Raw genomic sequence first — 18,794 nt, 5'->3', positions numbered from 1 at the left:
ATTATATCACACTTATTTAGAAATTTGACATTAACTTGTATTGTTGATACTTTTTAAATGAAGAACTTTAGAAAACCATACATTTTAAAGGTATCTATGAACTGCTGACTGGCAAGGAAAGATGATTTTTTATTCTCTTGCCAAGCCTCTTCTGTTCTCTTAATTTCTTTTTCCCTTATCTAAAACTGTCACAGATCAAAACTCAGAACAAAGGAGCAGAATATAAATTACTGTGCTTGGGTGTGGGATCTAAGCTAATAAGAATCTGTCTTAAATTGACTATAACATGCAAAATTTGGGAAGAATAATCCTAAGCATCTCTGCTCATTGCTCATTCCATGGAGAGCAGTACACTATGCTTGGTTTTTCTTAACTCTTCCTATCCCGACTAACCATCATGAAGAGTAGTTGATTAGAAAAGCAGAGTTGATTCATTTGGTAAATAATTAAGAAGTAACTAAGATGCACCAGGCTTGTGCTAGACTCCGGCTAGGCAGACATATGTTAATTAGACAAGAATCACTGCCCTCAAGGAGCTATAGTATAGGTCAAATTAAACAAGAGGTACAAATTAAACAACCAAACAAAAAAACAAGTCCATGAATATCTACATTCATCATGACTTCTGTGGCGAAGAGCCCTGATTGTTGATGGGAACTTGGCCATGAGAAAAGAAGGAAGATGGGCTGAAGCCTTAGGAAACAAGCAGGCTCTGTGGAGGAATGGGCTTGAATATTTGAGGAAAGAAAGGAGGCAAAAGTGTCTGAAGTGCAGTGGGCAAAGAGAAAGCAGCATGAGAGGCTAGAGAATCCAGGAGGGCCGACTCTGGCAGACCACCATAGACCACCATAGAGATGGGATCATATTCTAAGAACTATGAGGAATCTTTAAAAGCATGTAAGCCAGAGGATAGCAGGGCCTGCTTTATATATTTAGAAGCTCACTTTGGCTGATTGAATCTGGAGAATAAGACAATATGGATATCCATAAATGGTCTATCATATTGTAGCATCCAGACACAATGGCTGGGTTGGCTATACCAGTAGCCAAAGCAAATGAAAACGACTCAGGGCCCAATTTTCAATAGTGTGAGGGGGCAATTCCTGACAGCTATAACTGGCGAGGGAGAAAATATCTAGGACCACTGTAATCACTCTAAGGCCAGCCTGTAATTGAGCAGACCCCACCTTTACTGGAACAAAATTAGCATGTGACTGCCCATCTGCTAGTTCTTTCTGGCTGCATGTATTCTTTGTGATTTTCCTTCCCTTAAAAATAGCCTTAAGTGTTTTGTTTTTTGTTTTTTTTTTTTTTTTTCAGGAAAAAAAACAAAACAAAACTCCTGTATGTATCTAGGATAGAGTTGGAGGAGAGTTATATAGATGTTGATTTGCCCTGTGGCTATTTCTTTATCAACACTATTCCTAAGTTATATGATAAGATGATTTTTTTAAATTTTATTTTATTTTATGTTAATCACCATGCATTACATCATTAGTTTTTGATATAGTGTTCCATGATTCATTGTTTTCATATAATACCCAGTGCTCCATTCAATACGATAAGATGATTTTTAAAAACAAAACAAAACAATGTACTTGACTTCTCTGACCACAGAATCTTAACCTAAAGAATAAAAAATCCTGCCCTATGAAACTAGGAAAAATAATAGGAGAGATGAATTTTACAGCTTCTCAACTGAAATATAAACACCGGTATGCTACATGTGTTTTTGCTCATTGGTGCACATAGTGTGTTTGCTAATAGGTGCATTTGGCAGAACTATACTGAGAAAGCAAAGGGATGAAGCAGATGACAACGCTTGGGACAGAATATTTCCTGCTTCTGCTGGGGTCTCAAACTGTACTTTCTGGGCAACAGCCCGTGGTGCAGCCTTCACCTTGACCCATCTCCAATGTGATGGCTTCTTCTGCGTTCCACTCTAGCTAAGCAGTGGTAATATTAGAAAACAACCTGATACGCCACCTTTTAAATCACTAAGGGGGTATTTCTAGCCTACAGTGTGACTCCTGCAGGGATTCTGCATTATGACAGAAGACTCCTAGAGCCCAGACCTTTACCCTAATAAATAGAAACTTCTAGTGTTGAAGCATCTCAGGGAGAGACTAGTGAGAATGTTTTCTGGGGGCAGCTAACTTGTGAGCTGCTCTCCTCTGATCAGATTGCAGAGCCAAATGGTTGTTCCATATGCCTGGGAGGCCAGTCCTGCTGCTCGGGGTTCTAGATGGTTTGTTTTCTGCTCTTGCTTGTGTGCTCAGAGATGACAGCAGCCTGTCAGCACTGGAAACGGGCCAACAGTCAGTCAACTGGCAAGTATTTATTAAACACCCTAGAGTGCATTGCCCTCTTGAGGCCTGGTCTGGTTGCAGCTTCTGTACTTTTCTGTGAGCCATACTTTTCCTGACATGACTTAGCTCAGGGAGGTTTTCCATTTTGAATGCAAATGTTTATGGGTTAAAAGCTTATTTAAGTGTCCCCTGGGTAGGTTGGGTGGGAGACCAGCATTGCCTCCTTGTCACACATACTCTATCCAGAGCCAGTTAAAGACCGGAAAAATTGCTTGAGGAAGCATATGGAAATTTAAGAGGTAGAAAGCAATCAAGGCAACATTTTCTGAGAATAGTGTTAAAATCATGATTAGGAATAGAAATAGGGCGCCTGGGTGGCTCAGTTGGTTAAGCGACTGCCTTCGGCTCAGGTCATGATCCTGGAGTCCCTGGATCGAGTCCCGCATCGGGCTCCCTGCTCGGCAGGGAGCCTGCTTCTCCCTCTGACCCTCCCCCCTCTCATGTGCTCTCTCTCTCATTCTCTCTGTCTCAAATAAATAAATAAAATCTTTAAAAAAAAAAAAAAAAGAAATAGAAATAAATATGAATCAGTTTCTTTTTCCTTATAAAATCATCAATATAATTTCCTGACTATCTGGGATGGTTTGGGGGATGGGTGGGATAAGTTACTATGTTAAGAGACATGTTTTGTATTTTTTCCAATGTCATGGAATTGTTCTTCTCACAGTGAGTGGATCTAGCTGATGCCTGACATCTGAAGTATATTAGGAACAGAGAAGACTCAAAATAAAAAATAGTGCTTAGGAGTCCATAGTGAGGGACGCCTGGGTGGCTCAGTCAGTTAAGCAGCTGCTTTTGGCTCAGGGATCGAGTCCCACACGGGGCTCCTTGCTCAGCAGGAAGCCTGCTGCTCCCTCTGCTTGCTGCTCCCCCTGTTTGTGTGCTCAATCTCTCTCTGACAATAAATAAATAAAATCTTAAAAAAAAAGAGTCCATGGTGATATTGGCAGGACACGCCTTCCTGAACCACTAAGCTTGTGGATGTAGGGCTGATGGCTGAACATCACAGTGCATTGTCCCTTGGAGGCAGAGAGCTCCCTGGCACTGCTGATATGAGTGCAGAGGAGATGACATTTCTTAGCAAGGATACTGACCTGAGATGCTATGACACTAGGGTCTTCCTAGCTCAAAGGAGAGAAGGCATTCTGTGATTGATTGGGTAAGCACGTGTGTGTGTGTGTGTGTGTGTGCATGTGGGTACATGTGGGTGTGTGTTTCATGGTAGCTGGAAAGAGTCTGAGTAGACATCTAACTAAAAATCCTGCCTAGGCAAAGAAGTGCTGACAAAGATGTTCCTCCATTGACTTGATTCAGTTTTATTCAAAGTTCCCCATGTTTTTCCTTAATGTTAAAGTTGCCTGCAAAATATTTGTAGGATATGTAAATGTCTCTCATATTTACTTTCTCTTCCATTTATTCAGGTCCACATACGGAAGAATTTTTACCTTAACATCTTCCAATCTGTTCTTTTCTCTCAGTCCCTGATGCTTTAGCTCAGCTCTTGTAGTTTCTTATCTAGACAATTTTAATAGCCTTCCAACTAATTTCCTTACCACCTGTGTCACCTCTCTCCACCTTATCCTTCTACTACTGCCCAAGTGATTATTCTAAATCCCAGATCTTGTTGAATCACTTTCTGCTTAAAATCACTAAATGGTTCCTAATAGCTTTAGCTATTATCTAATAGCTAACAATAATATCCTTTGTTGAGACCGACCCATGTCGTAAGACATTATGCTAGACATTTTCACAGGAATTCATGTGTTGAAACCCGCCATTTCCTTGTTTTAGGTGCTAGGACTAATTTGCAAACTTCAACATAGGGAGTTAGTGGTAAGATTCAGAATACCAGGAGACAAAAATCAATCAAATGGTGTTCTAGTACCTTTACTTTCAATCCAAAACAGTATTAAACAAATATCAAGATATTACCCATGTAATAGGCTGAAACCTATTGTCATTTACCACATATCTGAGTCTAGGTATGGGATGACTTCCTAAGGGGAATTGCTCAATAAAAGGGTTTGTATGATTTTACAAATCAGAACCATATATCCAGATTGCCTTCTCTAGAGGTCTCCAGTTTATATTCACACCAGCCATGTGCAAGTACCCTTTCACTCCTCTCCTAGTGTACATCAGCTACTTGATTTTTGCCTCTCTGATAAATGAAAAATAGCATCACCCTGTAGTTTTAATTTGTGTTTCTCATTACTTGAGGGAGGTTATATAAAAGGGGGAACCTGGCCAATGACCTCCCCGAGCAGTTGTGAGAGAAGTGCTGCTATTATTTAGCTTTTTATAGGGAGGAAACTGAGTCAAGACACTCTGTAGCTTAATTCTTTAATCTGCTATCATTTACTAATTTAGTGAACTTCTAATGCTTACCTATTATATTCAGAATTGTATTCAATACTGAATCAAGTGGGCTTCAATATTCCCCACCTCCATATCTTGACACTTGCTGCCCTATCTGAAATGGCCCCCCATTTCCCAATCAGCTAATTTATCCTTATCCTCCAAGTCCTTGTGTAAGCATCAACTTCCCCAGGAAGACTTCCCTGACTTGCATCCTTCTTCTCTATGCCCCCATAACACCCTTTTCTGGCCTCAAGTCCATCCCTTAGCACCCTGCATTATAGTCTTGTTTTACCGTAAGATCCTTGGTGGCAAGACTACCTATTATTTGGCTTTGTTTCCCAAATACTTGGCCCAAGGTCTGGCACATAATAAGTGCTAAATATGTGTTTGTAGAATCAGTGGAAAGAATAGATGAGAAACTAATTGAAAATTCAAAGAATGAAAAATAAAACATAAATTTCGAATATTACTTTTTTCCCCTCAAGATGATGCAGCACTACTTAATTGTGAACATAATTTTATTTTCTCAAAGACTATACTTTTTAGAAGCTGTCACTTAAGGTATTCGGGCTTATTCTTTATTTGAACAGAAAACAGAAAAGGTCTTATATTTCAAGAGTTTTCAATTGTCTTAGGGACTTGAGGAGCCCTCTGAAGGGCCCTGAAAGAGACAGTGGATTTGGGGGGTTCTACTTGCCCTCCACACCCCCATCCCCTCATACTCACCTCATCTCTTTAAACAAAGTGTCATCTGTTTTTCATCTTGGATTCCTGTGTAAACTTTTTTAATAGAAAGAGTTCTGTGTTTCTAAGATGTCTAATAGTCTTTAGAAGAGAAGAAAGCCCAGGTCTTTAAAACAGGGAATTTGGGTTGTAGTCCTGCCTCTGTCTTTGGCTAGCTTTGTGGCCACTCTAGCCATTTACTCATCTGAGGCCTAGTATCTTAATCTGTGAGCTGAATCCTCTAGAACAATGTGTCTGTTTATATCCATATAGTATACCTAAAGATCTAAACCTTCTCTTGTTTTGAATGCTTATTTACCACTTTGATTGTAAAACCCTGCAAATGTCTCCATCTTTTAAAACACCATTAGTTTCCAGTGCTTAACATATTAAGAACCGTTTGTGTGTGTGTGTGTGTGTGTGTGTGTGTTTGTTTTGTTTTGTTTGTCCTCATCTTCAAAACCCCTAACAGGTGACTCTGTACCAAGCCACACCTTTTATCTCCTTGGTCCTCTTGTGTGCCTGTTCATCACACTGGTATTCAGTCACTCAGACTTCCTTTTTATTTTTTTTTACTTGCTTTGTTAGACCTGGAAATTCTTTGCTTTTACTTTATTTATTTATTTTTATTTAAAACACTCTACCATTTAGACATGGTCCATGAAATCAACTCCATCTGACTCATTAAAGGACAATGTGTATCACTTCATTGTTGTTTTACTCATAGGTCAAAACACCCTATCATGATAGACCTCAATACAAAAAAAAAAAAAAAAATTCTATTGTTAGCATTTACTTTTTATGGAAAAATCTCTTTATTGTTTAGGTCATATTGATCATAGATCACAAGCTCCTTGAGGACTAAATTTATGTTTTAAATGCTGCATAAAGTACACATGAAACACTTACGTGCATGTGTGCATTTATAGCGTCCTGTGTCTGTAAGGACTCAGATGTAAACTACAAGGGCTAGAGGATTCCTTGTTTGGAATTAGGGATACTTTGAAAGTAAAATACAATTTAAAAATTATTCTTAAATATAGGTTTCTTAGTTCTTTTCTATTATACCTCTTCCCCTGTAAAGGAAGAACATCTGTAATTTAGTGAGTATCAGTAATGTATTTTCAGAAGAAGTTCCCTCTACATAGTGATAATATCCTGGAAAGGGGAAGTAGTTTGTGGAGTAGAAGGAAAACCCACTTCTGCCATTTCCTTTGTTCATCTGTCATTGTTAAAAAAAAGTCTGTCTCAAGGACACTTTTCACTACTCCTTCTCCAAATTTTAATCTTTTTTGCTATACTTGAAAAACACTGACCTAAGTTCTGAAACAGTCCTAGATGGCCAGGTCTCTGATGTGACATGTCCCTATTAATAAGCCAGGGTGGCCCCAAGAGGCAGGCTGACTTCCTCTCTGGGGGCCCAAGTACTTCTACAGTGGCTCAAGTAGCTCTTAGTCTGTCCCCCACCTCCATCTAATGAGCTGGCTCTTCTCTTTATCTGGGACACCTCAAAGGCTTCACTTCCCCTGGGCCACCGTGGCGAATGGCTTTTTTTGCTATCATTTTTTCCAGTGAGGGTGACACCTCTACCTCCTATGGGGCAAATTACTCTCTGAACTGCAGTGTCTGTCAGTTTCTATGGCTCCCTTTCTATGTCTCAGAGAGCAGCAGCTGTCCCTTACTCACTGGGATCCATACTGTGTGTCACCACCTCTTATAAAGCCGACAATCCCTCCTCTTGTCTTACTACTCACCAGCAGGTTAAATTTCCGTCCTGGAAAATTTCAGTAACACATCAGCTGTGAGTAGGCTAGACAACATAGTCTAGCAATGCAGTGAAAAGAAACTTTTTCAGTAGGAAATCACCCTCTTTAATCATTTAGTCCTAAGAGTTTAGCCCAACACAAAATGACCTAGCAGACTGAATAAATACCCAGAGCCCTGTATGCTCACCCCGGCATTCTTCTACTCTGCCTGACATTGGATCACCAATAGATGGAATGAGCCCTAACGTCCTGGGCTCAACGTCCTGAATGCTGAATCGAGCAACAGAAGGCAGAACATCGGTAACCCTGACTCCCACTCACCACCGTCCTTTCACTATCCTCATGTGAGGGAGCCCTCTGATTTTATGGCTTAATTTATTCTACAAGTTTCTTTTCATTGATAAATCAGAAAAGGCAATACTATTCTACACACATTTCCTAAATAACAGTATTAACTGAGCCAGATTCTTAATGCCATTATGTGGGTCTGCAGAGTTCTGATTGCAAAGATGGTGTGAAGTGTGGAGGAGAGGTGGGCAGAAAAGAAGGAGGGGGAGGAGAACGGAGAGAGACAGACACAGAGACACATGTGCATACCATACACACATAGAGGCCTATGTCACTGGAGACCTTTAGAAAGCTTGGGGAGTATGGAGGCAGGGGTATCACTGGGAATTGATTTGGATTTGGATTCACTTATTTGAAATATGTTTGCATAGAGACAAAACATAAGACAGGAAGAAAAATAAAGTTACTTTTAATAATTTCTTACCTGTTATGGACAGGAGATTGACCTACATCACAGACACAGGTTATAGTTTTAATTTGTTTTGTTTGTTTTCCTTTTCTTTATAGCAGTCAATCTACTTACTTGGGTCTGCTTCAAGAAGTGCTCATATTATAAGTAGTTCATCATCTGTAGGGTTTAGCCCTGCTTCCTTCTTCCTGGGTGCCATGTTTTATTTTGCCCAAGTTGTGATCAAGACAAAACTCAGGAAGACTTTCTGTGTTTGATGCAGAATCAAACTGAATTTTTCTCTGGCTATTGCAGTTACTCACATACATCTCTCCACATTTCTTATGTACCAAAAACATCCTGTGAGATGTTGTTTGATACGTGCAAGGAAACATTTAAAGGCGCTTCTCCAATATTCACTGTGACACCGAGGGTCCCAACTGACCTGTGTGTGGTAAATTCTTAAGATGCTGAGGTTTAAATTACCTGTAGGCAGTGAAATATCAAAGCTTTGTTTCTTTCCAAATCAGAAAACTCCCAGAAGCTCCTCATTACTAATATTTGGTTGAGGTTTTAAGATGTTAATTACAAATAAAGGCACATATAAATCATAATTTGGGTCTCTATGCCACTCTAATCATAATAGTACAATTTTAATTCTTAATACTCAAAACACTTAGATGGAAGTCAGCAAGTCACTCTACAAAATATTTTCTACCCTAATCACCAGCCCCCACCCTCCGTAAAGAATTGTTAACCTTAACAGCAAACATATATAGAATTGAGGGCAAATAAAATTGGGGAACTTAACACTTGAGTTAATACTCAAAATTACATGCAAAATACAGTTGATTCTCATTATTTGGATTTGTTATATTCTATAAAATTGCCATGAACTATGAATTAGCAAATACTGAACTATCGCTCATGGGGTAAATATAAAATTAGGTTCCTACGAACCTTAGGTCACAAGAGTTACGTCAAATTATGAATACATAACTTAGTTTTATGTGTGTTTCTGTTTAAAGACCCCTTGTTAAATATATGTTGTTGATTCACTAACACTAAACTTACACCAACAGCACTGTAACTCATGCATGAATGAAGTTTATCTAACTCACATTCTGTAGGCAGATCACATCTTCTTGCAGAACAATAGCCAGCCCTTCAGCACTACACTTGGGGGCCATTGTAAACAGCAAAATCACCAACAAAAAAAAAAAAAAAAAACAAGAAAGTGAAAAATGCAGCACTAAGCAGACTACAAAAAAGACTTTTGTTTATAGGATGAGTGCTGAATCAAAAAGGCAACTTAGCTGTGAACACTCATGTGTGTTGGTCATCTCAAATTTTTCACTATTCTGCATATGTCTACAAATGATAATAAAAGCAGTGTGTGTTGAGTTGGGGATAACAAATAAATTCTAATGAGTACGCCAATTCACAAATAATGGACTCCCCAAATAATGAGGATCAACTATAGCTTACAATTGAGACTGAAGGCAGTGCAGCGCCTAGACAGTTCCCACCCCAAAGACCTCCATGATCTGGTCAATCTCCTTCATCTTCCAGAAAACACTTCCCTGGAACAGAGGCTTCTCCAGATAGCTACGGGCTAATAAATAAAATTCACAAGTACTACAGATAGCCGATACCTATAACTACCCATCATTCTATAGATGCTTTTGACTCAACACAATTCTTATAACATTCAGCTTCCAGCTTTTTAAAATTTTCTTTTTTTCTACTTAACGGTTTAAAATTTTGCTTATCATTGCATTTCAGACCTTGCCTATTTCTGTCTTACACCTGCTTTTCCTTCCTACCTGAAATAATCAATAACCACCTTATCGATTATGGCTCTCTAGAAGGGTGCCCTTCCCAGCCACCTGAGCCAAATGCAGAGCTTCACTTTTTCTCAAGGTATTTTAAAGTGAAAATTATGTTATAAGTACACACACACACACACACACACCTTATAAGCATATATGTACATATATACATATATACATAATGAAGAAGGGAGTTATATTTATAAGAAATAGCTGAGAGATGTGAAGTTACTTCAGTATTTCATTTTAAAATAAGAAAACAGGGGCGCCTGGGTGGCTCAGTTGTTAAGCGTCTGCCTTCGGCTCAGGTCGTGATCCCAGGGTCCTGGGATCGAGCCCCGCATCAGGCTCCCTGCTCCGCGGGAAGCCTGCGTCTCCCTCTCCCACTCCCCCTGCTTGTGTTCCCTCTCTCGCTGTCTCTCTCTCTGTCGAATAAATAAATAAAATCTTTAAAAAAAAAAATAAAAATAAAATAAGAAAACATATAAAATCTAGGCTGTGTAATGTAAGTTCTTTTTCCTCATGTTAGTAGCTGAAATTGATGTTTAAAAATCAAGAACACTAAAAAAGATGATAGACTAGAGTTCTATCCAATAATTCTTGGGTAAAGTGCAGAGTTCTTCTTGACTCTGCCGAATGAGACTCCAGAGAAGGCAGAGAGAGCAGTCAGAGAGGAGAAATTAGATAGGTAATCTCACTGAAACTTCTTTAAGAAGAGTGACTCACTTTTTTTTCTCAAAAGATGGAATTGTTTCATTAAACTTGCCTCTGTTTTCCAGTAGCTGTATGGCTTAAGGGGACTTTTATAAAGATTTCAGAAATCCCGATATAATTATTTTCATACTTTTAACCTCTCCTGATATTTCTTCTGAGTGACCTGAACAAAATAAACGTCACTTTCTTGATGCCACTGGTCTTATTAAACTGTGTCTGTGACTTCCTGTCTCTCATACATCTACTGCTTGGAATTCTAGCTCTTATTCCACCTGGTCAGGGTTATTTCCTCTAACAGAGCAGTTCTCAAACTTGAGTGAGCATCAGGATCACCTGAGAGCTTTGTTAAATGCAGATTCCTAGGCCCCGACCCCAGATTTTCTGATAAGTCTTCTGGAGTGGGACCTGAGAATTTGTATTTGTAACAGTTTCCAGGTCCTGCCAACGCTGCTGGCCCAGGGACACCACACTTTAAGAACCACTAACCCTAATACACCCTGTTCACTCAGATGTTTTAGTACACTGCCTACCACATTGTAAATACTCAATAAATGCTTGCTGTATACTAGTTCAAGTTTCCTACTATCCAATAAATATGTCATTTTCAATCCTGTCTTTGTTTAGTTGCCCACACTTTATAAATAGCCTATTTTCACCAAATCTTTGCCTGCTGGGTGGGATCCATCAAGATCCATCCCAATCAATTTTCTTAGAAACTTTGAAGTCATCACTAACTCTTTCTTTCCTGAATATACATTGATCCATGCCATTTGCTTAATTTTTTATTATATATTGGCATAAATGCGCCCTAATTTGTGTACTTGGTAAAATATTTTTTTCATCTCAATGAGGAGGCTGAGGCCCTATCTGGCACCTGTTCTATCCCATCACAGGGTCCAAAAGAACTGTTGAATGGACAGCATGGATTCTTTGCTTTTAGGTGCTGAAATATGCAACTACTTCAAAGGTTGTAAAGAAACTGGTAAAGCTATATATTTGTCTAACGAGAAAATAGAGGGTGAAAGTAAAAAAACATTCAATGTCTCTTAAAGTACCAAAGGAAGACTTAAAAAAACTTCAAAACTCTCTTGTCAAATTAAAATCTACTCTTTACCTGTTTCTTATTGAAAACTTTGAATGTTTTGAATCTCAAATCCTACTGCAGAGCTGAACCTCTTGTCTTCACTGTAAATGTTTAGCATATATATATATACATATATATATATATATATATATATATACACCGCATGTGACGTAACGCTAGTGATACACATGTATATATGACTTACATGTTTTAGAGGCTCTGTTTGCTTTCCTTGAATTCTTTAGCTGTGTCTCACTATCAAAATCAAGCAAAGGGTGTGGAGAAAGGCAATTTCAAGGAGACAACTATTGCTGTTTCCATGACTAAGGACTGAAGTATGTACTGTTAGGATTTGTGAGCACCAAGCAGTATTTTATAAAGTTCTCCATAGTTTTTTTCAAGAATACTGAGAGTTTCTAGTAAAGAGACTTCTCAACCTTTTTCTAATGTTTTGAACGCTCTCCTTTCAAAAGAACCATACAAACAATTACCCTTTGAATTAAGTAATTGCTCTTCAGCAAAGTGCTAATTCCTATGCATTTAGATGGCTGACTGGTAGTTAATTTGGCATATAAGGGAATTACTTAAACAACATTAAACTTATCAGATACCTCCCTAGAAAGTAACTTTGGTTTAGCAGAAACTGTAAATTAATTCATTTATTAATTCATTCAGTAAATATTTACTGAGTGCCTATTGGTGCCAGGCATTGTATTAAATGTTTTGGAGGATAAAAAGATAGATTAGATATAGATTCTACTTTCAGTCAGCTTAGAGCTGGTAGAAAATATATGTTCATAAAGACCTACATTTTAAGGTAGAAAGAATTAAGTGTCATAAGAGAACTAGATGTGATGCATGTTGAAAAAGAGTTCAGAGTCTCTAGAGGACATTAGGAAAACTTGACAACAGAAACTATATTTAGGTTGGATCAGCAAGGATGCACATAGATGTGTGGAGGTAGGGAGATGAGCTGCCTTTACTAAACCGGGTCACTCTTCATCCCAATTGAATTCTAGAGAGAGGGATCTGCCCAGGGGTCAAGTGGAAGGATATGAATGTGGAAACCCCCTGGTTCAGTTTTCCTAGAATTCAAGGGGCAGCAGAAAGATTGGAAGAGCTGGCTGGCGCCAATTCAAAGAGGGCTGACACTGTTAGGCCAGGGACAATGCGGTTATGCTATGCATGATGGGAAGGGTAAGTGAAATGTATCGATCTGTGCTTTAACAAGATTCCTCTGGCGATAGAGTATAAATGGAATTGTCTATAATCTCACTTCTGGTATCACACCTATGATTATTTTGATTAATCAGTCTCTTTATGGACCTTTACCCCTTCTGGATCTTGAGACTTGCAGGGATTTCTTGGGCAGTGATGTTTTCTTCAGTAAGAGAGGGTCCTAGGATCCATGACCACCTTAGGAAACAGATTTTTCTAGAGGGTTACAAAGTAGATTGAATAGACAAACCTCCTGAAAGAAATAGATGAACCTCCCGTGACTCCGTTGTATGTACACTTTATGATTCAAGGGGTATACCATGGACTTTCAAAAAAACACTGAAAGAGAAAAATCAAACACATCGTTTCCAGTAGCAGAGGTGATTTTTATCAAGCCCAAGTTGCTCCAGATTGTAGTCTGGAACTGAACCTGAAAATGGTGGAGGCCATACATGCACTAGGTAAATACTGATATCCTACAAGTGACCTTTAACTCTCCTGTAGGGAAGGAGTCCAGCAAATACATATTTTAGGTGTTTTACATTATAAAGTTATTAGTGAGATCTAACAAGTTCCTGTTTTCACTTTATAGTAATGAATTATGAATGGTCAGGGTATTCATTCAAAGTGAGAAAAAATACGTCCTCCTAGAAGACACTATGATTTTCCTTTCAACGTTATTTTGTACTTAAAATAAGATGAGAAATTAATCACAAAACTAATACAGTTGCTATCAATGTATTACTGGGCTGAGAAACTCAAAATCAGCATTCTGGTTTTGTTTTGTTTTGTTTTTTAATTGATGCAGATTTGTGGAAGTTAGGTATTACAAATTATAGAAAATAAATGTTTATTAAACCTACCCACACACATGAACAAAATGGAAAGTTATCCTGTTTGTTCTATAACCCTAATACACTTCAGCGAACAAAAGCTCTTGAGTCTTATTCATGAAATATCATTTTTTCCATGCTTCTCAAAACTCTTGGGGGCTGCTCTGTGTTGCAGCATTTAGATTTTCTTGCCCACTCTCCCCTGCCTCCAGACTACCTTTTTATCCTGGTGTTCCCTCCCTGCAGATGGTTTAGTGGACTCCTTTTTTCCAAAGGCATTAGGAGGGCTGTATCTGCAAAAGCAGATCAATCGCGCCCTCAGCTGGCCAAAGAAGTGGTTACATGTTGCGATTCCCTGAGCTTGAGCATAGCAAGTGAGAATCTATTTTGAGATATGAAGATGTGCCTTCTTGTGAATTCTAAAGTTTAGCAATTTCCCAAGGCACACTCATTACTGTAGATATTATTACCCCTTCCATGGTATTTCTGGAATTATCAAGGAAGAAACGACGAATACACGCTGAGCTCCCCAAGGAATACAACTTATCACAGGCATTTTCCAGGCTGCCCGCTAAATGAAGTCAACAGAGGTTTAAGTTTTTACTAGGCCTGTTGCAAGCCCATGATAAAAATCTCTGGAAAGGATAAGTGAGTGACTCAACTATTTCCCATTTGTCTCTCTAATTCACCTGTCTGCTTTTTTTGCGGGGGTGAAATCAGCATTAAACTGATTTAGTACCTTCTAAATCTATAGACAGAAATAAGCATTTGATGCTTACTGCCATTCCCCGACTGAATGGAAAGAAAGGAAATAATTTCCCACTACCCAAGAGGGATGCTAAGCACGCTGACCATGGATAAGAAAGATGGGGGTTCTCCCTGCAGCCTAAGGCACCCCAAGTAACCAATCCAGCCCCTTCCACTGAGGAGGAGAGCGGTATTATTACCGAGAGGACTCAGAATGTGCAATGACAGTGGGAGCAACCAGATCTCTGCCTGTGGCCTCAGGCTGCTTTGGAAAGAGAATCATGGACACATTCTTTACGGGCTAACAGGTTATACCTGGGCTGTCACTAAGAGCAGCCAGATATTCATAATCTCAATTACTCACATCACGTAGTCTATCATTTGCTATTTTTGTTTTCCAAAAGCCATTCACAATTTTAGCTTTCAAATGTTGCACTTTATACCTTAATTCAAACTGCTAAATTGTGATGCCTACAATGTCTTCAACTAATTTAGGCAAAAACCTAGTGACCAAAGGAGAAATGTGGTGGTAAAGAGAGATAGGTCCCCAATTAGAGTTGTTTCCCTAGCAAGACAAATACTTATATTGACACTCTATAATTGGTCCTGAGGTTTGATAACAAGAAATCTCTGAAGAGTTAGTACCACCAGCCCTGACCTCTCCTCAAACTCACAACTGCCTCTTGGCCTTCTTTTTTTTTCTTTTAATTGACCCTCTGTTACCTGAAATTCAACACTTTAAAAATGAAAATAAACATTTATAAAATGAACAACACAGCCTTGTCCCTTATCCCTTCTCATCTTCCTAGCAAATTAACTTTGCCTGTTGACTTGTCTTTTCCCTCTGTGATGGCATCATTTTCTTCCATTGACTCTTCTCAAATTTTATTCCTTTCATCCTTCTTCCATTCATATCCCACCAACCCCACTCCCTCCACCCCCAAATCCCATCCAGACTCAACTAGGTATAAAACAGCTTTGCAGCTCAGTTTCCAGCTCTGGTCCCTGCATTCTAGCTGAATGCTCACTCCCTACTGAAAGAGAGTCAGTACTCTTAATGTGGCTTTCAGTGCGTCCTAGATTTGGAACTCTGGTCTTCGCTGCAGAAGCTCCTACTCCATGATCACACCTTTGTGTGAGCCTGTCCCTCATGTAGGTTCTGTGTTACCTGGATTCTAGACTTTTGCCATGCAGTTCTCTCTACCAGAAATGCCCTCCCCTTCCTTTCATTTACTAAAACTATATCCCTCTTTCAAGAATGAGCTTACATCGTACTCTTTTCTGATAACTTCTCTGAATACCATGCCAAAAAAGAGATCCCATGATCACCTCATCTAGCCTTCCAGACAAAAAAAAAAAAAAAAAATTGCCACACCACACACCACACATACGGTACATATTATCCCTTGAACCTAATTCTCATTTATTTTCCTACGTTTTATGCTATTTGAGGTCAGAGGCGATGACTCATTCATCTTTATATTCCATCAAACATCTAAACATTGAATGTTCTGTAAATCTGAAATAACTATTTCTGTTAGTAATTTGAACATATGTTTTTAGGAGAAAAATGCACTTATAAAGAAAATGCTAGGGACGCCTAGGTGGCTCAGTCCGTTAAGCGTCTGCCTTTGGCTCTGGTCATGATCCCAGCGTCCTGGGATTGAGCTGCACAGCAGGCTCCCTGCTCAGTGGGGAATCTGCTTTTTCCTCTCCCTGCTCTTGTGCTCTCTCTCTCTCTCCCTCCTTCTCCCTCTCAAATAAATAAATAAAATGTTCTCTTTCTCGATTGGCTAGTGGTTTAATGGATATTTGCTCTGGGATCATTCATTCAGCTGCTTATTTATGTAATAAGCATTGCTTCTTCAGTAAAACATTTTAAGAGAAAAAAAATTTTTAAAAAAGAAAGTGCTATATGTTAATGTTTCCTTTCTGTAAATCAAGAGTTTCAAGTAAATACCTTGCTAAAAGAAAAACATACTAGCATCTTACACAGAAACAGGTTTTAAAGAGTGCTCTAATGCAATTATTTAGGGTGATTGCTTCAGTGAACAATTTAAAATCAAACATAGTTTGATAAATATTGATCACTTATATGTAAATAGGTACTTTTTAAAATAACAATTGGAATTTTCTTCCCTTGATTGTTTTTCAACTTGCATTCTAAAACTCATTAAGAGTAGCCAGGTAAGCTTAGCAAACCCTTTCTTTATAAACACTCCACCTAGCCCATATCCAAACACATATTTTGAAATATTGCATAACAAAATAATGAAATTCTTCTGTATTACTTAACCCACCTGAACTGGGGTCTCCTTGATACATCTGAATAGAACTGTGGTGAGATACTTGTCATTCACTAAATATTTACTGAGCAACCAATAGGTGTCTGGCACTAGTGAAATGGGGGTTAGCAAAACAGACAAGGTCCTTGTCCTCATTTTAAGCTTTATAATAGGAATATGCTTATTTTATTTTCTGTCAGAAATATCATTTTAGGAACCTAAATAATTGTTTAAGAAACAAATGAGGAATGTAAGCTAGTTAGCAACATTTCCCTTCTCTGCCTACTTCCTTCTAACTTAAAACATGACCAAGAACATATAATGAAAATTTAGTTTCACAGCAGGAAAAAATAACTGAAAAAAAAAAAGCTTATTATTAATGTTACCAGAGGACATTGGTTGAGTACATGTAATTCTATTTTTCTTCTTCTTCCTTCTCTCTTCGAATCATATAACATACCAATAATGCATATCCTAGATAGATGGAGAAACTAAGCAGAAAGATTTATAAAAATAGAAATTTAGAGTTGAGAGGGGCCTTTGAGAGCATCTAGTCCAACCATGTCATTTTTCCATAAAGGAAAAGAAAACTCTGAAAAAAAAAATGACTTCCTCAAGTGTTTGCAGTGAATTAGTAGCAGATTCCAGACCAGAAAAAGTCTTCAGATAACCAGTTCCGTTCATCTTCCTATAAACTACATTGTTCCTGACAGCTGCTTTTTTTTTTATTTCTTCATTCCATGCAAGCATTGTGTTGTTGTTGGTTTTTTTTTCTACTATGTCTAGCATACCTTTGAAGTCACTGTACATTAACAAAAATCCAGTCCATGCTATTACAAACCTCACAGCCTGCAGAGGGAGACTGGTGCAATTGGGCAGTTTGATAAATTTTGTAATGGAAGATTGCATAGGTTTATTTGGGGACCAACTAGAAGAGCATTTGACACACTGTGGGGGGGGGCAGCTAGAGAAGGCTCTGTGAAAGAGGTGAAACCCACGCTGAGTCTTAGAAAAGGTGGATAAATTATAATTATTCACATGAAAATAAAGCCATAGGATGATACTCCAGGCAGAGGTAACAAATATACAAAGGCTCAGAGTATGAAATTGCATGGCAAAGTACAGAGGATGTAGGGTCTGATGGGCAGAGTGAAAGAGAAAACACAAAATGTAGGTGGGGCTATATCACCAAGGGTCTTACATGCTTTTATGAAGTTTTATTATTTTTTTTTAATGGTGATAAAAAGTTTTTAAATTTTTTTCAGTAGGGAGTAGTGGGTATTAAATGATTAAATCTTTGTTTTCAAGAGATCATTACTGAGGCAGTGTAGAGGATAAGGGTTGGTGGGACTGCAGACAGAGAGATCAGGTAGGAGATGGTTTTAGTAATTCAAATGATGATAAACACGTCTAAATCTCACCTTTATTACTCATGTTGACTCAAAGTTAAGATGTGGGCATCGGACATGCAATCTGCCACAGTATAAACCTACAGATCCTTAGTCTATGAATGAGCTTCAGAAATACGTAAGTCCCTGAAAGTCAAGACACATTTGATGCATATGGATATGTACATTTTACTGAGAAGACAAATATAGCATATTCTTACATACAGCATGAGAACCCCAAATTTTTAACAGCTGCTACACTAGGGGCCTGAAAGACTTGAAGTAGTTTCTTTCATGCCTAACACCCCACTTAGGGAAACCTAGTCTTCCTGGATAATTAGGTCAGGGTATTACACAGAAGAGAAATGGTTTTTGGAGACATGTATCTTCTGGCTGAAATCGATGTAGTAGATTTGTAACTGCAGAAGCAGTGGTAATTATCATGACTCTCCCAGCAGAATTTGAGCATCAATTTATAAAATTTCAGAGATAGAGTTTTTGGTGGTGGAGGTGAGAAAGCATTGAAAAATGTACATTTAGTTAGCATCCCTTGGTATAATCAGGAGTAGGTGGAATTTCTGAGACACAAATAGTAGCAGAGTCCAGTTTATCTTAACTCTTAATTTAGATTATTGGGATATATTATATATATATATATATTTTTTTTTAAATTGTGAGGAACCAGAATGTTTTGTGTTTCAGAAAACAGTAAAGAAAGTCAACAGTCTCAAAACAGTA

This window comes from Halichoerus grypus, chromosome 1 (assembly GCF_964656455.1).
Source record: "Halichoerus grypus chromosome 1, mHalGry1.hap1.1, whole genome shotgun sequence".
Taxonomy (NCBI): Eukaryota; Metazoa; Chordata; class Mammalia; order Carnivora; family Phocidae; genus Halichoerus; species Halichoerus grypus.
Note: the sequence above shows the minus strand (reverse complement) of the source record.